Genomic DNA, 25,000 nt, shown 5'->3' with positions numbered 1-25,000 from the left:
CCTTGTATAAATCTTATATAGATTCTTGGAAGGGAAAGATTTATATAAGGAAAGAATTTTTTTCGAAGAATGCCACCGTAAGAAACTTACCGTGGTATTCTTAAAAAATATTTCCTTATGGTGGTATTCTTAAAAAAATTCTTTATATAAATCTTTCCCTTCCAAGGATTTATATAAGATTTATATAAGGAAAGATTTTTTTAAGAATACCACCGTAAGTTTTCTTCGCCCCAGTCAGATATGATAGAAGGGTTTAAAGTCAGACGTTCTTTAGCAAATACTTTTTGAATAATGAAACTCAGATTGAGAAGTATGTCTACGAAACCACCTAGAAAAATGTGTGGTAGCGTCAAAAAAAAAAAAAAAAAAAAAACAGAATTCTGTAATATAACAGAGATTATAGGATGGGAGAATAGGAGTGACCACTTACAAAAGCAGCTACAGAACGTTCTGAAAGAAAATCAGAAATGAAAGAGCAGAGGGAAGGATAGACGTTGAGACCTTATGGCAAGTTGAAGAATGTGGAAAACGATGAAGACATGGGTCTAGTTCCGAGTTTATTCCTGACCGTTATTCTTTTTTCACCTTCTTTGGAGGGATAGACGCTATAAGGCCGGCCACACACGTGCAGTTTAAACTGACAGTTGAAACTGCACGTGTGTGGGTTTCTCAGTATTATTGAGATACCCACACACGTGCAGTTTCAACTGACATTTATAACTGAACAGTTGTAACTGTCAGTTTAAACTGCACGTGTGTGGCTGGCCTAAGAGGATAGATCGGAAACTGAGTATCTGTGCCAGAATTTATCAAACATATTTCACCAAATTCCACCAGAGGATAGGGCCAAGAGTCAGACAGAAGATACAAAGGAGAATATCCTTTACGAAAGCCATACCGAGAACCAAAGATAAGTTCATAAACAGAGATGTTTCAATATCCTCGTATTTAGGACAAATTTGAAAACTTTAGATCAGGGGTTCTTAACCTTTTTTCTCCAATTCCCCACTTTTTAGTGAGCCAACTCTCCATTTCCCACCACAGCATCGGTGACAACAAGAAGACACCAGAAACAAACAAAAAGAAACAAAAACACATCGATAAAAAAAAAAAAGACTGGTTCTTCTGTCCGACCGGTAAATTCCCCACTTGGCAACTCCGCCATTCCCCACCAGTGGGGAACTCCCCACAGGTTAAGAACCACTGTTCTAGATAAGCGGGAAATCAAAACTATTGGGTGTTAGTTCGATGATCAGAGGTGGTCCCCTTTCTTTGGGACAATTTGAATTCAGGTATATTTCAAGCCTGAAGGTGTAGGTCACGTCAGTAGACAGAGACGGAACAATTTGCCTGGACAGGGAGTCAACATAGAAGCACAATCCACTGTCACTCGATCAACTTCTGTGCGACCCGCTATTACTTAAAAAAAGAAAAAAAAAAAATCATATTCTTGGATTTTATCGTGTAGGTTGTTAAGTACATTTCCTCCGCCATGTTCTAGAGTGGCACCAAAACAGAATAGTTTACTGGATACACATGTAGATTCTGTATGGGTTAAACAAAGGTATAAGGAATATTACGAAATTTGCTCATCAGTGGAACTCGGCTTGGTAAGTGGACCGCACCTCCACACACGTACGCACGCACGTGCGCGCGCGCACACACACACACACACACACACACACACACACACACACACACACACACACACACACACACACACACACACACACACACACACACACACGTTTGTGCACACAGCAATCAAAGAAACAAATCCAAACTGAGTTACCTAATGAAGTTCCAATGTTGGCGATGCTGTTACATGAAGATACTTGCCATTAGATTATATCATAATTACCATTGATGTAATCTAAGGCAAATTGCTGACCAATTAATCTATCCATAACACCTTGCAAAGTCTATGATGCATTTATTAGATGATATGAAAGCTAGAAGGTAGAAGTAACGGATGCAAATACACGAAGTGGGTAGAAACAACTTTGCCAACCGTGTAGTTAATGAATGGAATAAACTTCCTGCACAGGTAGTGCAATGTAGTTCAGTTCGAAGCTTTAAGAATCATTTAGATAAATACCTAAGTAAGATGCTGTAATGATTATGATTTATCTTATATTATTTGTTTTTGTTTTGTTATCATTTGTCTGTCTGATTTTCATTTATTATTAGTTATATGTCAATTTATCATTATTTACTATTTACCTGTTTGTTTATTATTTAACTATACCTATGCATTTATTTATGTATTTTATTTGTTATTTACATTATCATAGTTTTTATTTATTTTATTATTATTAATATGAATTTTTTTTTCGCATCCGACCTAGATATGGATCAAAAGGTCTCCTGTCGGCATGCTCCGCCTTTGTAATCCTTTGTAATCCTTTGTAATCCTTTGAAACGTCCAGCCCTATTGGAAACGGAGAGGTGGCGTGGGATGTCTAGAATTCGGTCCTTGACGAAACGATCATGCCATTCATGTCAGCCACGAAACCCCCGCATTACAGCTTTAAGATATTTTTGGGACACCTCGCCCTCTGTCTGTGTCAGATCGGGTCTTTGCTGTCGTCATCTGGGATTCCGATGACCTCTCGGTCAAAAGGTTAAAGCTATGCCTGTAGGCTTTTAACACACATGAACATATCTTAGAGTCAATGATTCTAAAGTCGACACAATAGTTGAGGCCCATTTGTTACTTCATGGAAATTAACCGATTTGCAAACTAAACAAGATACGCGTAAAGACGAGCCAAAATGGCGTGACTGTGAGGAACCTACATCTGCGCAGATAACTCAACTGAAGTTAAACGTGAAACTTCGAGCCAAAGACCAACAGCAAGGTCTCCAGAAAGTATTAGCGTGGATGTGTTGGCTTCATCTCCCTGCGAGACATTTCTATGATGCGAGGGTACCCTGGTCCCTCCACAAGCTCCTCTTTAAATACAAATATCAACCGAAGCATCAACGATCCCCTTTTTGGTGCTGTTCTCGTGGCTAACCCTCGGTGACTCGAGCTGGAGTATCACTGAAGACCACCTCACCCCCCACGAAATCCCAAACAATAACGACAAAGCCCAGAACGGTGTCCCCCCCCCCCAAGACAATCTTCATTCCTGCATGCATCACTCACCACTGTGCCGAGGCGAGTGTTAGAGCTACTACTCAAATACTGGTTATTATATTCTCTTTAATTGAGTACAGCCTCCACCGACGCCAACGCCGTCGTTCCCGGGCTGCAGAAGGCCTGAAGTACAGAGAGATGCGATGATTGATCTGCGGCGGTGAACCGGGGCGGTGCAAAGTTACATGGGCAATTATGGTTTGGGGAGTTTTGTGTGGGTGGAATGGAGCAACAAGAATCCACGCCTAATCCTGGGTTGACAGCAGCTTCTGTGATTCTCAAGGACGCGGGCTTGTGTGCCGGTGTAGGCGGTTAAATGATTCCTGTTCAGGGAAGTGCACGATAAATGCGTCCTGCGTGGATGGCCTTTCCTCCACCGAGTCACAAAGCACCAGTGTAGCATGCAAAAACGGAACGCTAGGAAAAAGTGGAGTGTGGTGTAGTGCACATGCGCAGAGAGCTTAGTCATTCGTACCATGCACCTCCGAGCAGGTTAGGAAGGATAGGTTAGGTGTGCTCCTAGCAGAGTACATCCGACAAGCGTGTGGTAGGTTGCTCTAACTGTACGTACTACGCGACAGTCCACTATTGCCTAATGACCCATTCTTGTCTGTTGTACTGGTCGCAATCCATGCGCCTTTTTCCCGCCACTCCCACCTTCACGAGTTTTTCCGTTTTAAGGGAGTCTGCACATGGGTGATCGAATCTCTTGCAGCACCTGATTCTAATATCGACCGTCTGGAGCAGCAGAAGAGATCAACTTCTTCGATGGCTCGTGGTTTGTTCGGTCAGTCACTGACCAACAGCTTTGTGTTCTTGTTGTTGCCAGCGAATTCAATTTTCCGTCCAACCTACTGGTAATGGACTCTTTTTCTTCTTCTTCTTCTTCTTCTTCTTCTTCTTCTTCTTCTTCTTCTTCTTCTTCTTCTTCTTCTTCCTCTTCTTCTTCTTCTTTTACGTTATAGCTTTGTGTTCTTGTTGTTGCCAGCGAATTCAATTTTCCGTCCAACCTACTGGTAATGGACTCTTTTTCTTCTTCTTCTTCTTCTTCTTCTTCTTTTTCTTCTTCTTCTTCTTTTTCTTCTTCCCCTTCTTCTTCTTCTTCTTCTTCTTCTTCTTCTTCTTCTTCTTCTTCTTCTTCCCCTTCTTCTTCTTCTTCTTCTTCTTCTTCTTCTTCTTCTTCTTCTTCTTCTTCTTCTTCTTCTTCTTCTTCTTCTTCTTCTTCTTCTTCTTCTTCTTCCCCTTCTTCTTCTTCTTCTTCTTTTACGTTATATAACGTGAACCGTGCTGTCAGATTAAACTAATTTTTGTATCTTTATTACCTCATGCATCAACCCCGACCGCCATATTGGCCAAAAGTGAGGGATACATTTTTACTTATACGGATAGACTACCTCAGTATGCATTGCATTTCTCTATTTCCACTTTTTCCACTTACTACCTCGTTCATAAGACAGACCTGACCATGGAGGTTGTCAAAGACTTACCCATGGCTCTGACCATAGAAGATATACGACCTCTGACGATATCGAACAAGATGGTTGACAGGTTGATTGACAGTTCAAAGTGACATTTCACTGGCTTAAGATCTTGCAGATAAGGGCCTCTCCACCTTGAATACTTCCACTGTTCTAGTGTGTGAAATGTGAACGTTCGATAAGAAACCGAATATACTATGTTCATTTTCAAGACATTGGCGACTGCTGCCTCTGTTATAAATCCCTGGGAAGTAAAACTCAATGTCATTTTGTATGATGGACTTCAGCGATACTATGTAAACTTGAGCCACGGCTTAGTTCTAGTTTCAGGGATTTATAGATGTTGCTTCCCTCTACATCTGGCAGATAGGCATTGTATGGTATCATTGTTCAGTGCCAATGCTTGCTGTTCTTGTCCTCGTCGTTTCTGAACCCCCATAAAAGCAATATAGAACACCTGTCGAAGGAAGTGGGTGAGGTGGCACGTGAGGGGCCTGGCTGGCTGCATCCAGAAGCTCCCTACTATAAAGTGACGCCCCGTGTCCATCAAACCAAAGAAGGAGCAGAAGAAGAAGAAGAAGAAGAAGAAGAAGAAGAAGAAGAAGAAGAAGGAGAATAAGAAGTAGAAAAAATAGAAAGAGAAGTAGAAAAAGTAGAAGTAGAAGAAAAAAGTAGAAACAGTAGAAGTAGAAGAAGAAAAAGAAGAAAAAGAAAAAGAAGTAGAAAAAGTAGTAGAAGAAGAAGAAGAAGAAGAAGAAGAAGAAGAAGAAGAAAAAGAAGTGGAAAAAGTGGAAGTAGAAGAAGAAGAAGAAGATGATGATGATGATAGTGATGATCATGATGAGGAGGAGAAGGAGCTTACGCCAGGTGGCGCATAGCTGCGGCCGAAGCCGTCACCTTTCCCCTATACGCTTTGGGGACCGTTGGTGCAGGTAACAGTCACTACTAAGAATCGAAGAGGATTGCGGGATTCGAACCCACAACTAAGCGAATGCGAGATCAGCATGCTTACGATTACGTCACCAGCGTAATCATTGTCGTGAAATTCCACTGACCAATAGAGACTTTTATTTGAACCTACCAAATATCATCAACTATCTACTCAACTCTATTCTTGAGTCTATTACCACTCAACACATGGATAGATATTCTATATTCTTAATGAAAGCATTACATATTGGGAACCCCGACTGAAAATGAATACTGACAACCTCATAGACTTTCTAACTCCTGGACATGATACGAATTCCCACTTTCCAGTTCGTTACCTCTGAAGGAGGGGGAAGGAATGATTTACATTTCCTGAGGGTGTGCGCGCGAGCAGGGTAGTGATTTTTGACCCAGGGCACATATGTCCACACCTGCAGGGAGGAGAAGGAAAGTAAAACACTTACATACATATACAGCAGTGGTTCCTAGCCTGGGGTTCGAAACCTTAACCCTGGGGTTACGAGACATGATAGCTAGTGCAATGGTACTCTGTATATTTACCATGAGAAATCATAATGTGCATTCATTGTATCCTACAAACTGACATTCTCAATTTGAAATAAAAAAAGTACCTTTGTTCAGTAATACATACATACATATACCATAGGCTTCCCCCCGCCCTTACACGGGAGGTAGCCAAAAGACAAGGCATAGAATCTACTCTCACCCATTCCATCCCTTACATACTCCACTCCCCTCTACCCTCTTCCCTCCCTCTTATCTTGGCACCTCCTAGATGACGGGTCATCCCTGCATCTTGTCCACTGCTCTGGGTCAGGTGTCGCAAAACGCAGCACATCCACAGCAAGGGCGCTTCATTAATTCGGCGGCTCCCCTCTCCGTCCCCTCATGCTGAAAAGGAGAAGACGGGGAGTAATCCCTTCAGGCTACGTCAAGTTATTTCTCATACATACTCCCTCACCCCCATCCTCCACCCACTCTCCCTCAATACAAATATATGAAAAGGATTAGTGATACAAACCTTGCTGAGAAATCATTACATATATTATATATAATTATTATATATATTCCATCACTGAACTTCTATGAGTTCAGTAATGGAATATATATGATAATTTCTCAGCAAGGTTAGTCACTAATCCTTTTCATATGTTTGGATTGTAATTATATTGGATAGGGTTTAGCGACCCTTTTCCCCTTACATGAAGGGTGGCAGAATCATATCTCACTTTCTGCGTTGACTTCAATTTAGTGATAAAAAAGCGGGGAAGTCCCCAGTCAGCCATTCCTTGTCATCTAATCACCTCTTACAACATACAGGAACGGGACCTCTCTCCCTCCACAAGGTTTGACAGATGACAAAGGAGAAATTTAAGCAAGGTAACAGAAAGGAGGTACAGTAGGGTATAAACGTTGCCAGCGTTCCTTTTTGAGTAGAGATTGATCTCCAACAATGAGAAAATATCTGCGTGCCTCTGGTCTGTAGGGGTGCGATTAAAGTCCCTCGCTCGTTTTAAAGTACTGACTGTATCAAATTTATGCAGTTAATACCCAATGCAGGGTAAACATACCACACCTGAAAATTTAGCATTAATTCCGCAATGTTATACCGGCCCGGCCCACACATTGTATAAACGAAAGGAATGTATAATCTAGTTCACGATTAAAGTTTATTTGGTGCAGAATCTGTGTATCAAGTGTTTTTATTTCCCTTTTTTATTTGTTTTATTCATTCTAGTTATTTATTTGTTGATCTAATTTTGATTGATTTATTGATCTTTAGTTTTTGATTTATCATTTGATGTGACGTAGTAGTTTTTCTATCTTGTTTTTTACTTTCTATTTTATCTATTTATTTATTCATCCATTTATTTATCTATATATTCTATTCTATCTATCTATTTGTCTATTTATCTATTTATTTTCTTTCCTAGAATTACTGTTCTAGAGGATACGAACCTCATTCTCTCCCTCTACGTATCTTTCTTCTTTCGGGAAGCAAAGAAAATCTAATAGAAAAAAAAAAAAAAGAATCTCTCTGTAGCCTTATAACACCACTCCCCACCCCCTTCCCGTTTGAATCTCCTTTAGCTCACGAGCCGCTATCGGCAGGAGGTCGGGAACTGATCAAGGGGCTCAGCACCAGCTGCCCAGCCCAACCCCGCCTCCTCACTTCGACACCTCAATAGCTCCTACCTGGATGTCGACAAACTTCCGTACTTCGTGTACTACATATTACCCTGGATTTTTCCTTCCTTCCTTCTTTCTTTCCTTCTTTATTTCCTTCATTTCTTTCTTCCTTTCCTTCCTTCTTTTCTATCCTCCTTCCCTCCTTCATTCTTTGCTTCCTTACTTTCTTTCCTTCCTTCCATCCTTCTTTCCTTCCTTCCTTCTTTCCTTCCTTTCTTTCTTCCTTTCCCTCCTTCTTTTCTATCTCTCCTTCCCTCCTTCATTCTTTGCTTCCTTCCTTTCCTTCCTTCTTTTCTATCTCTCCTCCTTCCCTCCTTCGTTCTTTGCTTCCTTTCCTTACTTTCTTTCCTTCCTTCCATCCTTCTTTCCTTCCTTCCTTCCATCCTTCTTTCCTTCCTTCCTTCTTTCTTTCTTTCCTTCTTTCCCTATTCCTTTCCTTCCTCTCTTCTTTCCCTATTCCTTTCCTTCCTTCCTTCTTCCTTTCTTTCCTTCTTTCCTTCTTTTCCATTTCTCCTCCTTACCTCCATCATTCCTTCCTTCCTTCCTTACTTCCTTTCTACCTTCTTCCGTTTCTTTGTCCCTTTCTTCTTTTCTTCCTTCCTTCTTTGCCTCCTATCTTCCCTTCTTTCAATATTATTTCTTTCTTTCCTACCTTTCTTCCTTAATTCCTCCCTTTCTTCCCTCCTTTCTTCCTTCCTTTCTTCCCTCCTTCCTTCCTATCTTTCCTTTCTATTTTCATTCCTTACTTCTTCCCTTCCATCCTTCCTTCTTCCTTTCTTTCCTCTCTTCCTTCTTTTCCTCTTTCCTTCCTATCTTTCCTTTCTACCTATCTTCCTTATTCCCTCCCTTTCTTCTTTCCTTTCTTTCCCCATTCCTTCTTTCCTTCCTTTCTTCCTTACTTCCTTCTTTCTTTCCTTCCTATCTCCTTTCCTTCCTGTCTTCCTTTCTAGCTGCCTTTCTCCCAATCCGCAGTCCCTGAATGTGAGACTAATTGGATAAGTTTTATGTAGACGAAATTTTAGAAACTTTAGCGACTTCCCAATGGAATAAGTCACTCAGTATTCTTATATGATTGAAACCTAATCCCCATCTCCCACCCAAAAAGAAAAAAAAAAAAAAAACTATTATCCCTTTTTTTCTACGATTTTCCTTAAATCTCTCCCAAACCAACCTCATGAATCTTCCTCCTCAGAGCGATATTGTCGCCCAAAGGGCATAAGTATTAGTTTCTGTTGACAAAACACTAATTCCTCCTCTTCTTCCATCTCCTCCTCCTCCTTCTCCTCCTTTTCCTACACCTCTGTTACTCTCCTCCTCCTCCTCCTCTTCCTCCTCCTTCTCCTCCTCCTCCTCCTCTCCGGGGAGGTCTGGCACATTTCATTTCAAACTCTCGGCATGCCGATGTGTTCATGCGAGTGCCATTTTTTCTTTTCTGGAAATTTCTTGTTGGAAAGTTACTTCCGGTTGAATTTCACTGTCTTCCACCATTTTTTTTTAGCAAAATTTGTGTTTGACATCATCTGTTCATTTCCTTCCAATTTGGGATATATTTTTGCGAGGAGATGGAATTATTTTACTGTTACCTTTTGGCAGCTTGTTTCACTTCGTTTCTTTCGCCAGTTCCATAGGTGGATAAACAAATACTCATCAAATAGGTAAACGCACATACAATCATACATATATAGACGCATACATATATAATATATACTTATTCATATACACAAATACACACACGTTTACATGTACATATAGGTATATAACACACATACATACATGCAAGTGGATCAAAGGCTATAACAAGGAAGATGCAAACAAGGTCATCATAATAAAACAACAGGGCAGGACTCGCAGTAATGGGTATAAACTGGACAAATTTAGATTTAAGAGGTAAATGGGCAAGAATTGGCCTTGTGGTCTCTTGCAGTCTCCTTTATTTTTATGTTCTTATGTTCTTATGCATACATACATATATACATACATACATACGTACATACATATAAAAAAACATACATACATACACATTTACATACATGCACACACATATGCACACACACGCACGCACATATACACACAAACGCGATAACACACACACACACACACACACACACTTGTTTATATATATATATATATATATATATATATATGTATATATACATACATATATATATATACATACACACTCACATATACACAGACATGACAGAATTGAATAGACACCAAGAAAAATGCATTTCTGCTCTTATTTAATGCTTAATGTTATTCAAATTTACCTAATATGTCATATTTACCTAGATTTATGTTTCAGATTACATACAAGATTAATCAAGCATGCCACGAACAAAAGGAGCAGTAGACCTATATGAATTTCAGCGAGGTCGTATTGTGGGTCAACATGAAGATGAACTTAGTCAACGCAAAATATCTGAAAATCTGTCAATACCTCTTTCTGCTGTTAATAGAGTGATCGTACAATTCACCAGAAAGGGCAACAAGGGCACAAAGCCTCATTCAGGTCGTCCCGGGCCCTCAGAAAGAACCTTGCGTCTTGTCAAAGAAATGTCTAAGAGGATCCATGTTGCAAGGCCTCTGACATAGCAGCACAAGCTGATGTCAGTCCCAGAACAGCTGTCAGTTATCTCCACAATCTTGGTTACTATGGCAGAGCCGCAAGAAGGAAACCACTCCTTCGTCCAGCCAATATCAAGCGCAAAAAGGGGTGGGCTGTTGAGATGGTGGAGAAACGTGTGGCCTTTTGGAGCACTGTCATTTTCTCTGATGAGTCACGATTCGCATTATTTTCTGACAGTAGAAGAGTGTGGGTCTGGAGACTTTGTAGTCAAGAGTTTGACCTCAAAAGACTGCAGCCAACAGTGAAACATGGGGTCATTTCAATAATGGTGTGGGATGCAATTTGGAGTGATGGTCGATCAGAGCTTGTGGAGTATCAAGGAAACATCAATTCAGGCAAATATGTTCCTATAATGACACACGATAAAATCTGTAAGGACATACAAGTCATTATTTTCTTTTCTGTTGCCACATGTGCTGGTAGTGGTGAGCCATCTTGCATAAGATATTGGCCCTGGTTTCATATGTAGGAGATTATCGTCAATTATATCAATTCTAATAGCACTGATAATTCTGTGCAGGTAAGCTTGGTCCCGATTAAGCTCCTTCACATCTACATCTGGAAGAGAAGCTCCTTCAGCAATACATTGAAAACCATCTGGTGATATTGATAGAGTTCCACAGGTAGATAAGGCTTTACCAAGCGGTCCTTTCCGTTGAGTTCCACTTTCTGTTGGCCCAATATATTTCCTGCACAGGTGCCTCAAAGGAAGCTCATTTGAATGCAACCTGCAGATGATTCACTGTAAAGGACAATGTAATTGACATTCCAACCCTCTTATGGCTCCATTCTTGGAGCCAGTATTAATTGCCGTGCTGTCAGCTCCCGCTGCCTTTATCTCATCTATAACGTAATTTTCAACAAGCCATTTCATCAGTCCATCTGCAATACCTGCACCTGTTCCTCGTTCAATAGTTAGATGAAAGTACTAGGTTCTCCCACAAGCACAGTGACCTTGAATTTCTTTTACTCCATACCATTTGTTCTCTTTTTTTCTTTTTAGTATTGTGTTTCTCCTCCCATCAAAAACCAAAGCAGTGATTTTCTTATCTCCCAAATATTCAGCTTTCGTAAAATTCTTCCCTAACTTCCATCGTGCCCTCCAGACTTTGTGATGGTCAATTATATGGGAGCTGTCTTTTGAATTTACACCATAGTTGAATAGGGCTGCACTACTAATAGCAGCAGCTCTATTTGATGCAGAATACCAAACTGCTTCCATGGCAATTGTTGGTATTGGTATGATGTTTTCTGTTCTCGCAAAAAAAAAAAAAAAAAAAAAGAATCACCAGAAATGTCAGATGATGAGATTTCTTCTGAGATTATAGTTTTTTTTTCACTCTTCTCTTCTTGTGACCTTTCTTCTTCTGTTCTCTCCTGAATACGACCTTCTTTGATTTTCCTTTTTTTTTTTTTTTTAACTTGTTTTTACCCCCCCCCCCCCTCCTCCAATTTTCATGTGACGCCCAGTTCTTTGGTCAATAAGAAATTCATGCTCTCGTTGTGGCACTTTCATGTTCTTTTCACACTTGAAGTCCAAAAGATCGGCACAATGGCAGCCTGCTACATCAAAAAGTTGATCCAATGATAAGACAAACTTCTGACTCTTAGTGGCATTCATTCCTTGCTTTGATACCACAGACGCTTCTTCCATTAATCGGAGTAATTTGGTTTTAACATTCTTGATCGGCTGAACTGGAATACTCCAGACCCTATTCTAACAGACATCACTACGATACTGTGAGAATCAACACCGTGTGAGATCGAAACCTTTATTGGTACGACGTTTCGCTTGTTACAGCTTTTTCAAGTAACTTGGAATAGCTGTAACAAGCGAAACGTACCAATAAAGGTTTCGATCTCACACGGTGTTGATTCTCACAGTCTTGTCGGCTTTTGCCTTTGTGTTTCATCACAACGATAATCGCTACTCTAAGTACAAAACGAGGACTAATTCCTTGCTTTATCCGAGTGCCCAACTCTGGTCTCCTCCACACCACCGAGATGCTCTCTTTTCTCTCTTCCTCTCTTTATTTTTCTCTTTCTTGGTGGTGTTGGTTCTGTAAATGAATGAAAGACTGATTACAAGCCAGATCACTACGATGACTCTTAAAGTAAATATACAATATTGTGTACGTGATGATAATATTACTTTACAAGGGTAGAGGGTTTGGTTAGGAAATTGATACCTTAGTCATAAACTATATCGTTACTCCACCGAAGTTCATTATGAATACCCGCAAATGTATATATGCATGCATAGATATGTGCATATACATCTATACAAGCATACATACATGCATATAAGCATACATGCATACATATATCCATACATTCATACATATATGCATACATACTGTACATACATACATACATGCATACATACATGCATACATACATACATATATACATACATACATGTATAAACGTACATGCATACATACATGTATACATACATAAACACATACATACATACATACATACATATGTAGATGCACACGTATATACATACGTGTATATAGAGGAACACATACACGAAAGCCTGCACATAAACATACTTATATGCTTTCATGCACATGACTACGATTCCTTTGAACAAGTTGGACTTTGATGGCAGAAAATCGAGACGGAGATACTGTGAACTTTAGACATCCTGGCCCAGCTCCTTTGTGGCGAAATATCAGAGATCCAAAAACTCATAATATCTGTCTGAGTTCCCTATGCATGTATACACACACAGAGAGCGTTATCTTCAGAAGCCCCTACCTTCCCCCTCTTCCCCCGCTTTTGCAGTGTACTTCTGCAGTGCACCTCTGCAGTGCCTCCGAGAAGGAGCCCTTCCACCGGGAGGGGTGCGGGATTTCTAAGGACGCGCTTGTCCTCTCTTGGAGGAAGTCGCACATTCCTGCGAGAGAGATGCTGGTCGTAGAGGTCAACTGAGTGTTATGTCGGGGCTTCCGGCACAGGAGCCATGGGAAAGTAATGGGCAAGGCCGAGGTCTCAAGTCTCGGTCACACTAGCTTCTGAAATCGCTGGATCCAGCGAAACGGCTTGATTGGCCAGATATTTGCGCTGCGCTAGCTGCTGATTCTCGCTGCTTGAGCTCCCCGTACGATTGGTCGTCTTCTCTGGTATCTAGTGATAGCGATACCGGTAGACGAGTGGGAGGTATTAAGAAACTATCGTTTATTCAGCATAAATGCCACTTTTAATCAATAAAGAAAATAAAAAAGAAAGGATAGACGACAATACAAGAAGATTTTTAAATATAAATTCTAATCACACACACACACACACACACACACACACACACACACACACACACACACACACACACACACACTTTCGATTTTAAGAACTGAATGAGGAAAGATACAACTGCGGGTTCACTACGAGCATACCTCTTCTCTCGCAAAATACAACTAGGTAAATTTAAACACATTAAGTTATCGTATGATCTCGGTGGTATGCAAGCAAAACAAATCTGTGTTCAAAAGGACGAAAACATGTCACGTCAACGTTATTGGTCCCATGAGGCTATCATAAGTCTCATAGAAAAAGTTTCACTTTTTCCTTCTAACTAAAAACCAAATGGCAAGAGTATTTGTGGACAGAGCGAATCCAAGAAGAGGTTCTTCCATAGCGACTTGTGTTGTTGTTATGATCAGCTGATTCCACGAGCGGATTTGGCGAGTAGTGTGACCAGACAGCTGCGCGCATCGCTGTCAAGCCAGGGAAAACAAAAGCCAGTCTAGCGTTAACGACAGCAAGTGTGACCGTAGCTTCAGGAGTTCTCAAATACTCACCAGAACCAATGACAAGTACCGGGTGATGACGATTTATCTAGAGATCTGAGAGATATTGGATCACGTGCTACTCATGATCGACAGCTATTACCCTCTCGAATGAGAGCTCAGATCATATATAGTCCGATCTACAGGTAGTGCTGTGACCTCACACACTCATATCCACACATCCACACTCATACACCCCAACACACACACACACACACACACACACACACACACACACACACACACACACACACACACATACACATACACACACAACTCCTTTCCCAACAGAGTGGGGTGCCAGCTTAGAGTACCGTGATGCTTTTCAACGCTGGGCGGGTACCGAACTCACATCGTTGAGTTGACAGACGAGCGCGATACCACTATACTAGCAAGCCAGTGTGTGTGTGTGTGCGCGCGCACGTGTGTGTGTCTGTGTCACATGTTACATCCATGACGTCACACCTGGTTTACATTTAATATCCATGACGTAACTGGAGAGGGTCCAGAGACTACGACGACCTCAATTATTTCGTCGGCAAAAACCAGCGCTTCTGTCCGAATCACCACCGAAATCCCACGGATTGTTACTTGGGGTCCCCCAATAAATTTTTTATAAAACTTCGTTCATAAATTTTTGAGTAATATTGATAACAAATAAACCAACACGACAGAAAACATAACCTCCTTGGCGTAGGTAATACAATAGATATATAAATAGATAAATAAATAAGCAGATAAATAAACAAATTAATCGATAAATGAATTGATGAACAAATGAATAGATAGATAACCAAAAATGAATAAGTAAATAGACGAATAAATAACTAATTATATAAACAAATAAATGAATGATTATATAAATAAATTACTTAATAGATAGATAGATGAATTAGTGAATAAATGAATAGATAAATAAACAAATAAGTAAATAGATGAATAGATAACTAATATAAATAAGTAAATGAATTATTAGATAAATGAATAAATAAATTGGTAAATAGATAAAATAATATGTAGCTACCAACACATTCTTGGTAAAAAAAATTCATGAATATCTTCTTTGTTTTACAGGTAAAAGCACCACATCTGCAAGATGTACAATATTGCACAATGGCTAAGTGTAAGTACTGACCCATACTATCTAATATCCTTTGATTCTTTGGCCTTCGCCCCCTTTCTCACCTTCCTCACCCGACGCCTAGTAGGATGATCCCTGTCAGCTAGCGGTCCTTATCCCAACGATTTTTTTTCCATTCCTCTCTATTTCGATATGGGTTCGCTTTGCATATCTTGAGCATATACTATAAAGATCTGGTAGCTCGCTAGGTCTATTCCAGATTTCCAGGAACACTACTTAGTAACTCCCAGGAGTTTATGGCCCTCGAAAAGGATTCCAGGATCTCCTGGACAGACCTCGGGCAGGCTCCTTGTTGCGCAAGACGTTGCACCTCTACGAGGTTACGTGTCCCCTTATGCTAGTAGTCCAAGCCCCAACTCACCCCTTATTGAATAAAATCCCCCTTTCTGATCCGTTGTATCGAGTGTTATACTTTAAAGTTTCTTTATCTTTTCTCTAACTGACGTCAAATAATTTTTGTTAGGTTTCTGTATCAATTAGAATTCCCACAACAGAAATATAGGCTTCGTAAGAAAACTCTTCGGAGGTCTTTTGTAAACTTAGATAATATCAAAGTATCACAGTTGGGTATTACATAAGAACATAAGAAAGAAGAGACTGCAAGAGACCATAAGATCTAAACTAGGCAGTTCTATGCCCATTACTACCTATCATCCCCATCCATAAAGTTATCTAACACTCTCTTAAAACAACTGATAGTTTCAGCACTCACTACGTGGTTACTAAGTCTTTTCCATTCGTCATCTACTATTGGTGAACCAGTTCTTGCCTGTTTTCTTCTTAAATATAATTCTGTCCAATTTAAATCCATTACTGTGAGCCCAGCCCTGTTGTCTTCATCTGATGACCTTGTCTGTATCATCCTAGTTAAAAACCTTGATCCACTTGAACACCTCTGTTAGATCACCCCACACTCTGCGCCTTTCTAGAGAGTGTAAATTAAGGTGCCTAGGCCTGTCCTCGTAAGATGAATTTCTGATCCCGTGTATCATTTTGGTAATTTTCCTTTGTACTGATTCTAGTAAATCTATGTCCATTATATAGTACGGAGCCCAAAAATGTGCCGCATAGTCAAGGATGGGTCTAACTAACGCCAGATAGAATTTTAAAAAATTACCTCTGCACTCTTATTCGTAACCGTCCTAGCAATGAAACCTAATGCTCTCTTAGCTCTATTCCTGGTGCTAATGCAATATTTCCTGGATTCAAGGCCAGGGCTCACTAGCACTCCCAAGTCTGTCTCGCACTCAATTTTCTCTAAAATGTGTTATCTAAGCTACATCTGCTTTCTGGCTGTGCAAACCTACATTAACCACACTGCAGTTTGAGATATTGAAGTCCATTTGCCGTTTCACCGACCATGTGAACAATTTGTTAAGAGCTTCCTGGAGTATCCCGGCGTCTTCTCCTGGCCTGATTTGGCGTCCTATTTTAGTGTCATTCGCAAACCTAGTAACATCACTAATAATCCCATTGTCCAAGTCGTTTATATACATAATGAACAATAAGGGACCCAATACCGAGACCTGGGGAACTCCACTAGTAACACTCACCATTCGAATTTTACACCCTTAATGGACCCGCTCTTTTCTGTCTCTGATCCATGCTCTTAACACATTCAAACACATTTCTTCCAATGGCCCCATGGGCTTTGACTTTATCTAGTATTCTCTGGTGGAGCGCCTTGTCGAACGCTTTGTTAAAGCCAAGGTAAACTACATCATAAATATCATTGTTATCTGACGCCTTGTAGACATTAGTGAACCCATGCTGTAAGTCACGAATCAAATCATGTTTCTGGATGTGGTCTCTGGTTCTATTAGCTATTATTGATTCTAGCATGTTGCCTATAACCTACGTCATACTGATTGGCCTATAGTTATACATACACGATTTATCGCCCTCTTTTAAAGATAGGAACAACGTTTGCTTGTCCCCAAGAAATGGGCTCGAATTCTGTGTCTACCGACTTATTAGATATTTCCGTTAACTGGTTGCAGATTTCAAATTTACGCGCTTTGAACACTCAGAAAACAATCATGTTCTTATGTTCTTATGAGTATTACATGGGACAAGATCTGATATCTCACACACAGAAATTAACTTCTCCTGAATGTCCGCATGGTCACGTGATCAGGCTGAAACACTTGTTTCGGTGTCTAGAAGCAAAAACACTGCCAACCATCGCGATGAACAAAAACTAAACCTGACCTGTGAGTGCATAATCACAAAGCCAAGACGCTAGCGACTGAGCTATGAACGATGGTACAAAAGGAATGTGGTCGGGGACTTGTAGAGTCCTTTTGTAGCATTGTACATAGTTCAGTCGCTAGCGTCTTGGCTTCGTGATTATGCATACACAGGTCAGGGTTCGAATCCCTAGGCAGAGCTTTATAAGATTACTTATCTATCTATATACTAATAAGTAAGAGGTGATGTTGATGGCTTATCGAATCTCGTGCTCTGGACAGGTAGTGTGACATCAACTGAAGCATCTTATCTCTCAAAATCAACAACTCGACGTTTGAACTCATCATTATGATTACAGTTCTTCAGAGTTTGTCTTTAACTTATCGGATGTTCTTAACTCCAACATAGATTATGCAAGTGAGCGACTGAAATTTAATTTCAAAATCGTTATGACGTCTTTGTTTTTTTAAATTGTATTCCATATTGTAATATATATTATATGGAATTATATTCCGTATAAATCGACGTGAATAATTACTCAGACCTATGCACATTCAGATCTAGCATTCTCTCTAAATGCAAATATGATGCAAAACTCTTCCTAGCTTAGGATTGGAATAAAATACCTAAGTATATCTATAAATTAACCAGAAATAACTAAGTTGACATATCTTGTGTTCTATTTATCCACCTATTCATATCTACGAGTATATGTCTATTCATTTATTTATATGTATTTGTGTACCTATCTATATACCTCTGACAAAGCAGAGAGGTTTCCTATATCATATGTTCAGTGTTAAGTACAAGAAAAGTGGTAATGCAGCCAAAGGGGTATGTCGGTGAGCAAACCCGCATGGGAAGGAACGCGGACAAGTGTGGACCGTCATGGTTTGGTGCTGGTGAAGTCAGCTTCCTGATTCAATCTAGTTTCGATATTTCCTTACTAAAATGGTTATTCGGTTTAGATATGATAATGATAATAGTAATGATAATAATAGTGATAATAATAATAATAATAATGATGATAATAATAATAATAATAGTAATAATAATAGTAATAATAATAATTAATAATAATAATAATAATAATAACAACAATAATAATAACAATAATAATAACAATAACAATAATAACAATAATGGTAGTAATGACAATAATGGTAGTAATGACAATAATGGTAGTAATGACAATAATGGTAGTAATGACAATAATGATAGTAATGACAATAATGATAGTAATGACAATAATGATAGTAATGACAATAATGATAGTAATGACAATAATGATAGTAATGACAATAATGATAGTAATGACAATAATGATAGTAATGACAATAATGATAGTAATGACAATAATGATAGTAATGACAATAATTATAATAATGACAATAATGATAGTAATAATAATAATAACAACATTGCTAATAAATATTACCTCGAATTTCAATTAAAATCTACGGCCCCACAGAGGCTGCCAATCAAGTCCCTTGAGCCGCGACTGAAGACGACTTAATCCACATCTCCAGCACCAATCATGAGGAGACAAGATCAGGAGCGGCAATCAGTTTCTATCTGATTACTAAGAATTTAGTCAAGAATACTCAGAAGAGGTACATTACATCTCGAAAACTAACCTAGAGAATACACGTGCGGACACACACACACACTCACACACACACTCTCACACACACTCTCACACACACACACACACAGGGACACCAGTCTGCGTTTGGTACCCGTGGAGTGAACATCGCTGGGGCCTGAGGCGTCCCTCTGAAGTCAGTGAAGTGCCCGTAAGTAGTGCGGTGTGTTACGAGAAAGCCTCCATCCGCGGTCTCCCATCACCTCGCCCCTTAAACCTCACAGGTGAAGAAGAGTGGACATGGGTCCGTCACCAAGTCTTCTATTCTCGTCTTACATTCTCTGAATAGAAATATTCTCCTTGGGTTGCCGTCGTACTGTCTGGCTGACAGTCATAGGCTGGAGAGGTGGTGATTAAGGTATCTGCAAGTGTGGACGGGGGCAGGAGACAGAGGAGTGAAGAAAAACAGTTCCGACGTAAAGCGTTGGTTGGACGCGGAAGCCCAACTTCAAAAGTAATCACGTGAGAAATAATTACTTGGATGAAATAATGTAATGAAGTTTTGAAGTATTAACAGAAAAGTATTGATTTAGCATGGAAGTACTACCTCAAAAGGGATTTTTGTGAAGTTACAAATAGGAAATAAAAAGGATGTTTACCGATTAATCAAAATAATCTACGTCTTCATCCAAGGTAAGGGGCCCTCTACCTCCATATCTGCACCGTCTCACTCTCACGTACTCGCACAAAGCTCGCATTCTCCTTCTTCTCCTCCTCCTCCTCCTTCACTCACTCACTGACTCACTCCAACGGTCTTACATCATAAGCGGCTTAATCAATTGAGGACCCAACTTTCAATCTTTTGCAACCCCCCAACCCCCACTCACTTCCATGCGCCCATTGATACTACTAGCCTCCTTGGTGATTTCCTGGTCCCCTCCCCTCTTACCCAACCACTTTCTCGTCCTTTTCACCAAGTTACTGATCATCCTAACGAGCTAACTGTAGATTCCCTTCACACCCTTCTTTTCCTGAAGTTTGCTTTCTCATTAATGCCAATACGTGTTTGGAGTCTGCCTCCCTTCCCTCTGATACTTATCTGACTTCATCCAGGACGCTTTCTTCCTTCTTTACTTTCCTGTCTTATGTAACAAGAAAAAATCAGATAAGGTGTCGACCACCCAACCATCTCCACGGTCCCTCGGCATCCACAGTAGATGCTGCTCGCCTGCACAGGCCCTGGCCCGAGTGACCATCCTTAGCTTCTTAGGCTTTGGGGCGTGTATGGCACATCCCTCTTGGCCGAGGGCGTTCGCTCTCAGGTCCTCATCGGCACCGGCACCGCGAACCGAGCGTCAAACGAGTCGAGGATTACAAGTGGAGGGATGGTGGCGGCGGTGGCTGCCGCAAGAATATGACAGAGACGATGTATATAGTGGAGAGGGAGAAATAAGAGGAAGAAAGGAGGTCGAGACGGTGGAGGAGGAATAGGGAGAAAGAGGAGGAAGTGGGTGCGGAGGAGAAGGAAGTGTAGGAGGTAGTGAAGTAGAGGAGAGGGGGGAGGAGAAACACTTGTTGCCGCTCGCTGGCTGTGGTGTTGAGTGTCGTCGCTTATCCAACACGTGCAACATCGAGGCAGGTTTGTTTATACCCCAGGGCCCGTGCATGGGCTGGTTGCTGGTCGGTTCCTACATTCAGCGCCCACCACATACGGGAGAGGGGAGAAGAGAGAGAGGAGAAAGGTACCGGAGGAATGTGATAGAAGAGCTAAGGGAAGTTTGGGTGAGGTGAAAGAGTGTAGGGTGAGTGATGAGGCGGGAGAGGGTAGAATGACTGTTGAGGCTTCAGTTGAGCTCCGGTGAAGAAGACACTTTGAGGGTCACTTGAATGCCCTATGGGTGCAAGATTCAGAGTGTTGAGGAATATTTGTCTGATGGAACAGCTCGGTAAGGAGGAAAGGAGGCTTCGTTATACAGAATTCTGTTTCAAATTGGTATGAGGACAAGTGATCAGTGTATGTGACGGCAAGAGCTTGCTTTGAAATCCAAGTATCTGTTGGGGGGGGGGAGGAAGCAGTTAATCTGCATCTTGTTACACTGTGTTGTGGAGATTCACCCCATCCCCACCATGGGGGGAGATCTTACGAATGAAGAGGAGGAGGAACGCAAAAGAATAGCAGGGAGTCATTGGTTGGGAAAGAAAGCGACTCGTGCAAGACGAAACCGGCAGAACTGTGAAGTCTCGTGGAAATGGGGGCAGGCCACAAGATTATCGTAAAAGAATGAATTATTGTATGCAAACGAAAACAAATATAGATAAATATAATAAATGAATAAATAAATATAAATAGACAAAAATGTAAATGATTGAATAGATAAACAGAAAACGGTCAATGCTGTGAGTCGTCGTCAAGCCGCCCCGGCATCCGTTAGCTCTCCTAAGCGGCACATTCGAGTAACCGTCATGACGACTATTGTTGTCGTAATCATCATCTCTGTCTGGGGTACTTTTACTCATTCCCAAGACACAATCCCGATTTTAATCCTGGTGCCGTCACCGTGATCATCTTTGGCTAAAATAAAACCACGTGGACCCGTCATTGGCGAGTGTCGCAAGTAATTATTACGAACAATAAGGAAATCCAGCCGTTGGGGTGTGGGGAGAGGGGTGGAGACTAAGCAGACGCACCACTAACCCATTTTTGGTTCTGTTGAAACTGCAAAATTCATTATTGTTGGAGTCTGCAGACGGTACTCTGGGGTACTTTGGTACAAGGTGATCATCATCCGCAGCTGTAACATCCAGGGTTTCATATGAAAAACAAAAATGTGACTATGAAGACATTCTTATTTCTTACCAGCAATAGCAATGGGCACTCATCCTCTGATGAGTGATGTCCTCTATTAAATGAATAAAATCGTCAGACTACGATTCTTGAGTGCGACAACAACCCTGAATGGGACAATACCCACCCAATGTTATTAACATCACAACTCCATTCAACATCATCATTGCGATGACGACGATGATGACGATGACGACAATGACGATAATGACGATGATGATGATCACGATGATGACGACGATGATGATGGTGATGACAATGACGACGACGATGATGATTATAATGATGTGATGACGATGACGACGGCGACGACGACGATGTTGATGATTATGACGATGATGATGAACGGATCGTTTCTCTGATGGCCCCACAGTTGTTTTCCCCGTGAAATTGCAGTTTCACTGAAGTCTGCGGCAGTGCGTTCCAGTTCAGATTTTCTTTCGTGGATCGTGGTGCCTTTCCCTTTAGGGATATATCCATCTGTCTGTCTATGTACAGCAACGTGCTCTGGTGGGCCCCAGTCCACAGGGGGGGGGGGGTGTGCTGCAGTGCGTGGGGCGTTGTGGGATGTTGATGCCGAGGCGGCTTTGGGGGAATGGGGGGATGGGGGTGGGGAATTGCACCTTTGTTCAACTACAGCTACGTACACTCGAGAGGGAAACCCCTCCCCCAACCCCCAACACCCCCCCCCACACACACACACAATCTTTCCTAGCAGGATTACACTGATGATATGAACACGAACAAAAACAGCTTTCTGAAGAAAGAGTATCAAGTTACTGTAAAAGACTTAGAACCAACGAAGGGAGTCTAGTACTCAGACTACGATGATGGAGTGCTACTTTATGGTAGATTTACGTTGATAAAGCATTCATAACGATTCCACGTTGTCACAGCTGTCCCTGTTTATCTTGATGAATTCGTTGGTGCATAGAATGGAATGTCAAAACTGTAAGCTGTGCCTGACTATACAAGCGGATACAACTAAATCATATTAATGATTCATGACTAATAAATCAGTCATGCAGTCCCAACAGGGACGACCGTGACACCTGTGGGTCAGTGTGATTTTGATGTGACAGATCTATGTCCTTATTGAAAGCATACACTTTTTTGAGTGTTACATATTTCTAGAGTATTCTTATGACGTTGCCTCGTGTGTTCGTTCTTGTGAGAATTCCTTTATCTGGCACAAGGTGTGGGACCAAGGTCTCATACCAACATAAATTGTTCTTTCTGTTAACAGTCTCCAAAAGCCGCAACTCTCTAATATTCGAAAGAAAAAGTTCCAAAATCTGGATAATCTTGGGTACCAGAAGCACTTTCTAATATTCCAGTATATCTCTGAAAGACGTTTTCGTTCCAAATATTGGAAGATTTTTGTATTTTAGATACCCTCAATAGAAGTAGATATATCTATAGTGGCCCTGTTAAAGCAACTTTGAGCTGTAAAAGTGACCCTTAAAAATATTCTCGTCTCCAGTAGAGGAAGATCTCAAATTCATTAAAATACTCCATACCCTCAGATTTTGAACAACAAACACCGCACCAACGTTGGAATAAAAAAAAAAAAAAAAAAAAAAAAAAAAAAAAATCACAATAACTAAATGGGTGGAAGTCCCCAAGAAGAACAATGGGAAAATCAAATTTCTGGTGCTACTCAGAGAAGCGAGTTTCACACTGGTTGTGAGAAGTCACATATAACCGAGCATTCTTCTCTTCGTTCTGGAAGGAGAGGGACCCGAAGGAGTACGAAATTAGCAGAACTGGGGGACACATTATCATATCACTGCCCTTCACAAGAAACACAGTAATGATATGCCGTAACTGAAAGTCTTTCCCAGTTCAGAAAGTATTTCCAAGATGCTGAATGTAGAGTTAAGTACACTGATAGCACTGGTCAACTAATAATTTGTCAAAAGGAAAACAATAGTTGTATCTCATATGTTTTTGCATGCAGAATCTAAAAATGATGGCCATTTTTTTTTTTTTTTATCAAACACATTTTTTGTGTTCCACGGTATATTACGCTACGTGTGTTACGTGGGATAAATTTCAATCAAGCTGTTGGCAACACTGATTTTAGCAACACTGCGTGAGATTGTGCACATTTAGCAAGTTTGTTCTTCAAGTGAACCACATTCATTGAGTCAGGGAAATCTGAATGATCTTGTGCGGGATTTAAACTTGTCAAAAAAGCTTCCAGGTTAAAGGGCTGAAATCTTCTCCAGAAAGAATCCAAAATTAGTTGTTATCGCAGCGACATTGTGGTTATGAACAGTATTTCTCAGTTGAGGATGGTTTGATGTTCTGCAATGATGTAAATTCTGTTATGGAGGAACTTAATCATAGATATGACATGAATGAGTGGCACTTGTTTAATGACTATTCAAAAGTGAGCTTGAAAGCTGTTTTGCTCCGCATTGGAAATAAGTTTCGTTCTGTTCCTCTAGCCCATGCAGCTAACATGAAAGAAACATATGAGAGTATAAAGCTTCTATTGTAAAAAAAATAATTATGAAGAACATAAATGGAATATCTGTGGTAACCGAAAGGTTGTGGCACTTTTACTTGGAATGCAACTGGCTTACACAAAGTTCTTTTGCTTTCTCTTTGAGTGGGACAGTCGGAATAAGAACAGTCATTATGAAAAGAATTGTGTGGCCGAGACAATCTCTGACCCCAGGAGAGAAGAATGTTGTCAATCCTCCTCTTGTTGATTCAGAGAAAATTTATCTTCTTCCTTTTCATATTAAACTAGGGTTGATAGAAAATGTTGTTAAAGGTATGGATAGAACTGGGAAGGGATTCACATATTTGAAAAATAAGTTTCCTAGAGTAAGTGAAGCAAATATCAAAGAAGATATTTTTGTTGGACCACAGATTAAGGAGCTGTTGAGAGACCAGAATTTTGATGAAGAGCTAAATTATCTTTAAAAAACTGTATAGCTGTCATTTATGAAAGTTTGCGCAGAGTTTTTGAGGAATCATAAATCAAATAACTATTCTGAAATCGTAAAAGTGCTACCTACAAGGTCTTGGGATGCAATATGAAC

General features: G+C 40.5%; 1 protein-coding gene across 3 annotated transcripts in view; it reads left to right on the top strand.

Annotated features, from left to right (window-relative positions):
• LOC143018945 (adenylate cyclase type 2-like) overlaps positions 1–25,000 on the top strand; it is a 254,319-nt gene that overhangs the window by 28,724 nt on the left and 200,595 nt on the right. Inside the window, exon 1 of one of the 3 annotated variants that reach the window (XM_076174556.1) lies at positions 19,230–19,310. The exons of 1 other annotated variant lie outside the window; for it this stretch is intronic. The gene's annotated coding sequence lies outside the window, so the exon portion shown is untranslated. One more of the 3 variants, XM_076174555.1, reaches the window with a different exon arrangement.

The sequence above is a fragment of the Oratosquilla oratoria genome, chromosome 36 (genome assembly GCF_046742065.1).
Source record: "Oratosquilla oratoria isolate Oo_2021 chromosome 36, ASM4674206v1, whole genome shotgun sequence".
Taxonomy (NCBI): domain Eukaryota; kingdom Metazoa; phylum Arthropoda; class Malacostraca; order Stomatopoda; family Squillidae; genus Oratosquilla; species Oratosquilla oratoria.
Note: the sequence above shows the minus strand (reverse complement) of the source record. Positions and strands in the feature narration are given on the sequence as shown.